The sequence below is a fragment of the Xyrauchen texanus genome, chromosome 46 (genome assembly GCF_025860055.1).
Source record: "Xyrauchen texanus isolate HMW12.3.18 chromosome 46, RBS_HiC_50CHRs, whole genome shotgun sequence".
NCBI classification, from domain to species: Eukaryota; Metazoa; Chordata; class Actinopteri; order Cypriniformes; family Catostomidae; genus Xyrauchen; species Xyrauchen texanus.
This window is the reverse complement of record NC_068321.1, coordinates 13591572-13601915: the sequence shown is the minus strand read 5'-3', so window position 1 is coordinate 13601915 and position 10344 is coordinate 13591572. Positions and strand designations below refer to the sequence as shown.

At 36.9% G+C, this 10344-nt stretch overlaps 1 pseudogene; it reads right to left on the bottom strand.

The window, feature by feature from the left end:
* Nucleotides 1-3709: 3709 nt before the first annotated feature.
* On the bottom strand, nt 3710-9325 carry LOC127638035 (alpha-ketoglutarate-dependent dioxygenase alkB homolog 3-like; annotated as a pseudogene).
* Nucleotides 9326-10344: the final 1019 nt, after the last annotated feature.

Here is a 10344-nt window from a genome sequence, read left to right as displayed (position 1 = left end):
CCAATGTAGACAATGTAGTCATCTGATTAGTTTAAGATGGAAAACTATTTTGCACGGTTTTTAAATGTGGCCTTAGTTTTATTTTGTCAGATCAATGTGAATTATGTCTACCTAATAAGACCCTCTTAAAGCTTTTCGGCTCAATTTGCGAGTGACCTTTCTTAAACAGTTTCCAGTTGTCGGCATAAAATGTTCTTGACCTTTCTCTGTTCTTTGTGCCTAACCAAAGGTCTCCGGTTTGTCTTGGGACAAAAATAACCTCCAGCAGATTTAGCATTAAAAGTCTGTCCAATTTGCAAACCTAGATAAAAACAATGAGCTAAGAAAAATAAACTTCTAAAACTAAATCAATATATTCTCTGAGGGGCCTAGGTAGCTCAGCGAGTAAAGATGCTGACTACTACCCCTGGAGTCATGACTTTGAATCCAGGGTGTGCTGAATGACTCCAGCCAGGTCTTCTAAAAAAAAAAAAAATTGGCTCGGTTGCTAGGGAGGGTAAAGTCACATGGGTTAACCTCCTCGTGATCGCTATATGTGGTTCGCTCTCGGTAGGGCGCATGGTGATGCGGAGAATAGCGTGAAGCCTCCACATGCACTCTCCACATGTCTCTGCGGTAATGCACTCAAGCAGCCATGTGATAAAATGCACGGATTGATGGTCTCAGATGCAGAGGCAACTGAGATTCATCCTCCGCCACCCGGATTGAGGCGAGTCACTACGCCACCACGAGGATTTAGAGCATATTGGGAATCAGGCATTTCAAATTGGGGAGAAAAAGGAGAGAAAAAGAACATACATATTCTCTGAAAACAAGTCTTATATATTATGCAATTTTTCATAACCTCTTAAACCCTGGGCATTTTTGGATTGTCGCCTGCGATTTTTCACATTCAATTTTAAAAGCTCACCAATTAAACATACTGTGGACTAATTCACAATAAAAAAAGCTAATTTTTTCAGACCATCCCAACCCCTAATTATTTATTTTATTGTTGTCCTAAGTTTGTAAGCATGTAATTTTGGTTCTGTTCACTCCATCTCCCTCCAAAAAGTCTTATTTTATTCCACTAGATGGCAGAAAGTACTAGAAACAAGATTTCTATTATGGACAAGATCTCTATTATGAGGAAATATAGATGGTGCTCTAATGCATTTTACCCCTTGCAGATATACTTGTCCATAAACATTCAGTCTTATTTTCAGTTCATGCACCACCCCCATTGTTTCATCAAATATCTCGGCTTCTGAGTGGACTACTAGCTTAAACTAGGTGTCATTAGAAAGAGGAGATACTCTCCTTTGTGATGTGTATTTTATCATCAATAGTCAATTTGTTTAATTTGTTGCATGCTTTTCCTGCTAGACTGTATATTTTGTTCAGGACATCAAAGATAACATTGGATTATTCACACAGGCAAGCTCACAGACAAGCTCACAGACAAGTAAATAAATTTCAATTTTATTTTAGAAAACTGCCTATGGTAAAAGCAGATGTAAAGTTTTTAGCTATTTGGGGCTAACAGCAACAGTGATCAACACATAAAAGAGATATTTGTATTTAATGTTTTACAAATATCATATTTCACTTTGTGATTCTTTTGAAAACCTTTTAAACTATGGCATATGGGAAACATTATAAACTGTGAAGTCGCATTCCTGAGATTGAGAACTTTCATTTGATATATGACTTGTCTACACCAATCAGCCACAACATTAAAACCACCTGCCTAATATTGTGTAGGTCCCCCTCGTGCTGCAAAAACAGCTCTGACCCATCTAGGCATGGACTCCACAGGACCTCTGAAGGTGTCCTGTGGTATCTGGCACAATGATGTTAAGTCCTGTAAGTTGCGAGATGGGGCCTCCATGGATTGGATTTGTTGGTCCATCACATCCCGGACTCTGACTTGTTTGTCACTAACTCTAACCCTAATTGACCCAAGGTTTCCCAACAGAACATTGCCCAGAGCATCACACTGACTCCGCCGGTCTGCCTTCTTCCCATGGTGCATCCTGCTGCCATATCTTCCCCAGGTAAATGACACATAAGCACGTCCACATGATCTACAATAAAACATGATTCATCAGACCAGGCCACCTTCTTCCATTGCTCCATGGTCCCGTTCTGATGCTCACGTGCCCACTGCCAGTTCACCGGTTGTCCTTCCTTGGACCAATTTTTGTAGGTACTAACCACTGCATATCAGGAACACCCCACTAGACATGCCTATGTGGCCCTTGTCAAAGTCGCTCAGATCCTTACGCTTGCCTATTTTCCTGCTTCCAACACCTGAAATTCAAGAACTGAGTGTTCTTTTGCTGTATAACATATCCCATGCCATGACAGGTGCCATTGTAATGAGATAATAAATGCTATTCACTTCACCTGTCAGTGGTTTTAATGGTGTGGCTAATCAGTGTAATTAGGTGATATTTTAAAGACTTTTTTATTCCTATTAATATTTCTACAACATGACCTCATGGTGGCACTGATTTGCGATGAGAATGATTTCAGGCCTTATTTTGTTATTTATGTAACATAAAAGAAGTGATGGTTATCAATGATAAGTTCAGATTCTAAGCTTTCAAACAATACCCTTAAGTCTTCATAAGAAACAATGTGCAGTTCAGAATGTTTTGAAGACACATTTTCACTTTCCCCCTTCACACTATTAAACATCAGCCAAAAGAGTGCCTGCACTCCAAAAACAAACAAACTCTGTGACCATTCCAGGTCACCCTTATCAAACGTGATCACATTTCCAGAACATACTGTCGAATGAATAATAGCCAAAAAGCATAGGAACATTACCTTCTACCCTCCACATCGTTTTTGCCATATTCGTTTCTTCTTAGTCTCTGGTTTATCAACATTTCTGTTATTAACTGGTTTATTAATAGTAAATTAATATTAGACTAAACAAGACTTCCTGCCAGTTCTCTAAGCATCACTTTAAACATCTTTATGTTGTATACTCAGTTCCCAAGAATCTGTTAAAATAATTTCCAGCTTTTTTGAGACATTATTTTTCACTTCACACAGGCCTAAATACTAGCGAAATCTTCCATTTGTCCTAACAGCAACATTTAAAATTGTATATATAACAAAACATAGTCATCTTTGCTGCCTTCTCTGTGAACTTGTGATGACGCATTGTTAGCTGATGCTGGTTTGTTGATACTGTTATGTATTTGAACGTCAATGGTCAGTCACATTCACTGGAAATACTTTAAGAGCACTTAAAAAGGATGCCGCAGCTGTACCCATGGGTCAGCGGGATTCGAAGACACTCTACATAGGTGTTTACGTAGGTTAGTCTATGATCACATCAGATACAAAAACATTTTTCTTTAAACTATAAAAGTTTTTATATATATATATATATAATGAAAACATAAATCACCAAGCAGAAGTTAGCCAATCATAGCAAAGGTCATTTACATATGGAAGTCTTATAAGGTACAGTAACAAAAAAAAAACAAAAAAAAACTGTTGTAACATGTAAAACTGTTTTTGATCCAAGAAACCTTCACTAACATTATAAGTGGACATCTGGAAAACAAAGTTATACTATAATGGAGCACACAGTCTCTTTAAGACAGTACGATTGAATTTTTACAACACCTTGATACCATTTTTCATATAAAGAATAGCAGGGCTATGACAGGTATATCAATATCAACCTTAGCAGACTCACAGGAAGTGGCTACTTACGAAGGCTGAACACTCTTGTGTCCCCCAGACTGAGAGAGGTGATGTTGGACTTCGGTCCTAATGAAGGCTCAATGTCATCAATGGCCCAACGCAGTGTTGTGAGGACTGGATCCACTGTAACATGAGAGATATACTAACAGAGATTTAACACATTTAAAAGGATAGTTCACCCAAAAATTTTAATTCTCTACACAAACGAAGATTTTTAGAAGAATATTTCAGCTCTGAAGGTCCATACAATCCAAGTGAATGGTGACCAGAAATTTGAAGGTCCAAATAGCATATAAAGGGAGCATAAAGGTAATCCACACGACTCCAGGAGTTAAATCTATATCTTCAGAAGTGATATGATGTGGGTGATAATGTATGTCTTTTTTAATTATAAATTCTCTTCCCTACCCAGTAGGTGGTGATATACACAAATAATGCGAATCACTAAAAACAAAAGATTGTGAGGAGCTACAGAGCTGAATTATTTTTCTGTAAATATATATTTCTATATTTAGTTTGATTTCATTAGAAGAAAGAGAGTCATTCACACCTAGTATGCCATGAAGGTGAGTAAATTAATTAAAATTTTTGGGTGAACTATCCCTTTAACACACTGACCAGAAATTAAATGTATGATTCCATCTGTATGCTGATGAAACACATCACTTGCTAATATGAAGACATTAGATCAAATGTAATTGAAGTAACATTTCGTAAGAAATTACGGTAGATATACCTCATGGTTAGCGTCCATAGTGGAGTGTGAATATGGCAGTTCTCCATACCATCAGATGAGTCTGGGTTCTTCATATGCATCACCTAAAATGTAAAACACATGTAATATGAAGTATGTTCAGCACTTGCTAGTTTTAATACTGCTTAATAATTACAAATTCCAATGAAAATTTTAGGGGGTCTTGCAGATGCAAATCTCACCAGCATGAAACAAAGGAGTCGTGGGTGGTTGCCAGGGCATGTCCATAAAACAAATTGATATATTCAAATTTTTATGCTTAGGGTTTAGAAGAAACATTAACAAACCCAATATATGAGCAACAATATGCAAGCAACAATAATGATAGACATATTTGCATTTACAAACCAAATCTGTGGTCACAAACGTGCTACACTGTATTTTGTGCAACATTATTTCAGAATACTCCCTCTTGAACACACGATTGCTAACAGGAAGCTCAGGACACAGTTACATACAAGGCACCAAGATATAATGGATCTCAAGATAAGTGCTTGAAAAAGAAAACAATGATCTTCTGTGGACCAAATAAGATACAAAATACACCTCTACTAGTTGTGGAACCAGAACATACTGTATTTGCCAAAATGAGCCTCGATTAGTCACAGTCATATGTGAGCTACCCCTGGTCCAAAGCAAATGTTTAAACATATGTGTGGAGCGGAGGGGGGCGGGGGCGGGGCCGGGTCGGAATATCGCGCGCCCGGTCCCCAATCGGCCTGATGAGGCGCTTGAGGGAAGACCGCCGTCCGCGAGAGGAGGAGGCGAGAACCGGCTTGTCAACATAAATAATAATTTAATAAGAACTTAAAACACAACATAAACAAACACACATGCGGACATGCCCGTAATTCTCTCTCTCTCGAACAATTGTCACCGGCCGCCTTTATCCCTCGCGCGCCCGATCAGGCCGATTGGGGACCGGGCGCGCGATATTCCGACCCGGCCCCGCCCCCCTCCGCTCCACAATATGGTATACTTGAGACTTTATCAGATAATTTTGGTTCTGGAAAAGGTAAACAGACGAGGGAGATGGAGGATGTGGCTGTACTGCCAATTGAAAGATGAAGAAGGGCTGGAAAATGTGAGTCACCATAAAAAGAGGACTCTGTGAGCATGTGTGAGTGTGACAGACACAAACATAACATGTGTGTGCATGATGCACGTGCACAGATAGACACTCAAACGCACACACGTTTTGCATTCATTCATCTCTTTTTTGGTCTTGAGCCATATTCAAACTTGTTTCTCCTGCATTAGCACCACAGCTCAATGTTTACTCATGTTTTACTGGACCACGTACAGCTCTGTCCTCCATCACATCTATACCAGGCGGTGTGTGAAAAAAGTTTGGAGGATCATCATAGACTCCAGCCAGCCAAACCATGGGCTGCTCTCACTGCTACCATCAGGCAGGCGGTATCACAGCATCAGGACCCGCACCAGCCGACTCCATGACAGCTTCTTCCCCCAAGCAATCAGACTTTTGAACTCTTGATTAATCATGATTCACATATCAGCACTTTATTAGCCTCAGACTGGACTCACATTATATACTTCTCTTAATAACACACTGGCAACTAACTATCAACTGACAGCTGAATTTCAACACAACACTTCATATTTATTTCCACTGATTACATGCAAAACAATATTTGTATTGTATACAGTCTTCTTATTTTCTGTATACTGTATATTGTATAGTATTAGGTGTATATTGTATAATGTGTTGTGTAACAGATGTGTTGTGTGTAAATCAGATGTTTATAGTAATTGTCATACTGCTATGTTGCTTGGAACTGCACCCAAGACTTTCACCCACTGTTGCAATTGTGTATCTGGTTGAGTGACAATAAAGTGATTTGATTTTACTGTTTGCCTCATTTTATATTAGATCTCTTATCTTGATCGTGGACATCATCATGACCCATCCTGTAATTGGTCTTTTGTGACCAGGGCAGTTCAGCGAGCAGCTTACTAAACATCCAGTCTGCCTCTTCTTGGTGCAGGAACCCTGGTATGAGTCTCAGTCTGGACAGTCACAGTAAACACAGAAAAACTGATGAGAGCTGCGCTTAAATCAAAGCAGTTAGTGTTGAGGATAAAAACGTGACCACATGACCATCTTCTACTGCCCATGCATCTGAATCTTAAAAAAAATAATGATTAACCAAAATGAAAATGTTTGGCCAAAATCAAAAATTCTGGAAACACTGGGCCGAAAACCAAAACCAAACAGGTTAATTTTAAGTTAGCATTTGTTCGAAATAACTAAACAAATTCAAACTCAGTGGTACTTTATAAGGTATATGTCAACATTAGTTAACACAATATTTACTTTTACACCAGTGGTTAATGTTATTTTCTACGTATACTTCTGCATGTTTATTTAAAGGTTGTATATGTTAACATTAGTTAATACATTATTATATTATAATATTAGATATACTGTTAGAATATATCTAGCATTCTATTTCTATTACTAATGTTCTTCCTTCAGTTGGTATTTCTACATTAACATTTATGCTTCAACAACTTTTAAAATATTGTACAACTCTATATATGAAAAACTGATGTTCGGCTGATATAAGCAAATGATGTGGTACAACTGTAAAAGTGCTGAAGAATCAGTCTACCTAAGAAAGAACTAAATGCATCATTTTCATTTCTTATGATTTAACTTATGCCTTGTTGTACCACAAATTTTTCATGCTGTCATGTATCATGATTGGACAAGATGATACTTAATACTACAAAATTGATGATGGATACACACAGCTGGTCAAACTTTTGGAAACACTTGACTGAAATGTTTCTCATGACCTTACAAATCTTTTGATCTGAAGGCGTATGATTAAATGTTTGAAATTAGTTTTGAAGTAAAAAATATAATTGTGCCACCATATTAATTTATTTAATTATAAAACTAAAATGTAATAAAAAAAAAAAAAAGTTTTTGAAATTGATGACTTGGACCAAATAATAAAGAAACGCAGCCAATAAGTGTCCAACGTAGATGGATAGGAAGGAAAATATAACACAGTTTTTATTTATTTGGGATTTTGTTGTGTCACAACATAATTCCCATAGTTCCATTTATGTTATTCCATAGTTTTGATGACTTTACTATTATTCTAAAATGTGAAGAAAAATTTTTTATAATAAAGAGTGAGTAAGAGTTTCAAAACGTTTGACCGGTAGAGTAAATGTAGGAAGTCATATGTTAATGTGATTTCATAATCATAAATTTTCTGGGTGGAATGGGGAGACAAAGGGAATATTCTGGGTTTAATACAAGTTAAGTTACCACAAAAAAATACAGTAGTCCTTCCTTTAAAAAAAATACAAAATCTGGGTTCCAGGGAGGCACTGACAATGGAAGTGAATGGGATTAATCCGTAAACACTGAAACTCATGGTTTCAAAAGTATATCCAAAATACATAAACAATGTGTGTTAACATGATTTCAGTGTGATAAAATCACTAACTAACCTTTTCTTTGTAAAGTTATAGCCAATTTTACAATTTTTTGCCATGATATAATGTCAACAAACCCTAAAATTACATTAAAAATTACGATGTAAACAATTTACAGCTAAACTAATACATGAGTTTCTACAGAGAATTTAATGTAAGTGCTTTTAAAAAACAATGAGCTTCACATTTCTGCCTTTAAACCCTCCAATATTGGTTCCTATTCACTTCCATTATAAGTGCCTCACTGTAACCTCAAACCTGAAGAAAAGGATGGACGAGTCGAAATAATTTTTTGTGGTAATCAACATTATGCAACAAATGCTGTTTACTGAGCAAACCTGTATTGAACCAGAGTATCCCTTTAACCTGCCATTCTGACTGCATACAGCCTTCCAAAAGCATTTCCATAAAGTGGGTCATTTGTGGAATTTAAACCATATAATGTACAACTAACAATTTATATCCAGCAGGACCCTGACTTATGTCATATTCACTGGCATTTCTGAGAAAGAGACAAAAAATATTGGATATACAGTACATGGTGTGTCAATCAACAGGTTTGATTGCCTGTGGTGCTGTGAACTGAGTCACTCACTCGATCACTTTCTCTGCAGGTATCACTCTGATAGGCTGAAATACAGACAGGATTAATCAGATTTCACCACAGCCTCAACAAACTACTTACAAAAGCTCCAGAACTTTTCTTACAGTAGCTGGCTTATGGAACTCAAAATGATCATGGTTGACCCTGGTGCTGATTGGACATCTTGAGCTAAAAGATAAAACAACCTTAAATTAATTTTAATTACATTTACAGAAGAAGAAAACCATACATTGATACATTGTCAGGACCATTCCATAATATAGTTTACACTTATGTAGCATGTAATTCCCCCCCATGAAGTCAACTTATAATAGCAGAGGTTTCTTGCAACAAAAACAGTCATGATTTAGTTTAACATGACCCTTTTCTAACCTTTACAGTTAAACATGAGTGGTGGTGGCGTAGTGGGCTAATGCACACAACAGTTAATCAGAAGGTCATTGGTTTGATCCCCACGGCCACCACCACTGTGTCCTTGAGCAAGGCACTTAACTCCAGGTTGCTCTGGGGGGATTGTCCCTGTAATAAGTGCACTGTAAGTCGCTTTGGATAAAAGCATCTGCCAAATGCATAAATGTAAACAGAATGTTACTGTGCCTTTGGGAGTTCTGTATGAAAAAGACTGTAAATCTCTTTACCATAATATTACCTCTTTAATGTATTAAATATATTTAGCTGTACAGTTGTAAAATAGGGAAAGTCCTACCAGTTGGGTATTGTGGTTTTTGAAGAGGTTTGGCCCAAGAGCTCTGGACCCTCGCTCGCTGTCTTTTATCAGTCATAATCAATCATAAAGTTCAAAACTTACCTGAACAAGACAAAAAACAAACAAACAAAAAACAAAATCTAAAAACAATGCTAGTGGGCTTTACAAACTTTGAAAGAAAAAAAGAGATCTTGTTATGCTCACAATAACTACTTTGAAGGATTTTGCTGCCATCTTAAGGTTTTTCAATAATTCAGTGGTTCTCAATTGTTTCGGTTCACACACCACTTTGAAACAACCCCTCCAATAATCTAATGGAAAACTGTTACAAATAAAATAAATGTTTCACTTCTTTACTGAAAATAACTGCTTATAATTTTTTTTACCACATTCTTTCATCTTTAAGTTTTGACAAAATTTTATTTAAAAATAAAATGAAAACTTAATAAGTTACAATCTTCAATATAAAAGGATCTAAATGAACTTGTGTCACTAGGTTGTTCTGTTATTTTGTGAATAACTTCTCACGCACCTTACAGTCTAGCTGATCCCACAAAAACTCAATGGGTTTAAGATCCATAACATTCTTTTCCAAATATCTGTTGTCCAATGTCTGTTTCTTTGTCCACTCTAAAGAGTTTCAAAAGTGGGCTTTTCTTTGCAGTTCTTCCCATAAGTCCTGCACCCCTGAGTCTTCTCTTTACTGTTGTACATGAAACTGGTGTTGAGCGGGAAGAATTCAATGAAGCTGTCAGCTGAGGACATGTGAGGCATCTATTTCTCAAACTAGAGACTCTGATGTATTTATCCTCTTGTTTAGTTGTACATCTGGCCTTCCACGTCTCTTTCTGTCCTTGCCAGTTGTCCTTTGTCTTTGAAGACTGTATTGCACAACTTCGTGTGAAATCTTCTGTTTTTTTTTTTTTTTTTTTGGCAGTTTCAAGCATTTTATAGCCTTCATTCCTCAAAACAATGATTGACTTATCAATTTAGCATGATTATTTGGAGTTATGTCTGCTGGAAATGAGGCCTGTGTAGATACAAAATGACTGTTTTTAAATATTGATGGTGCTGCATTTTTTACATCAGTAATGT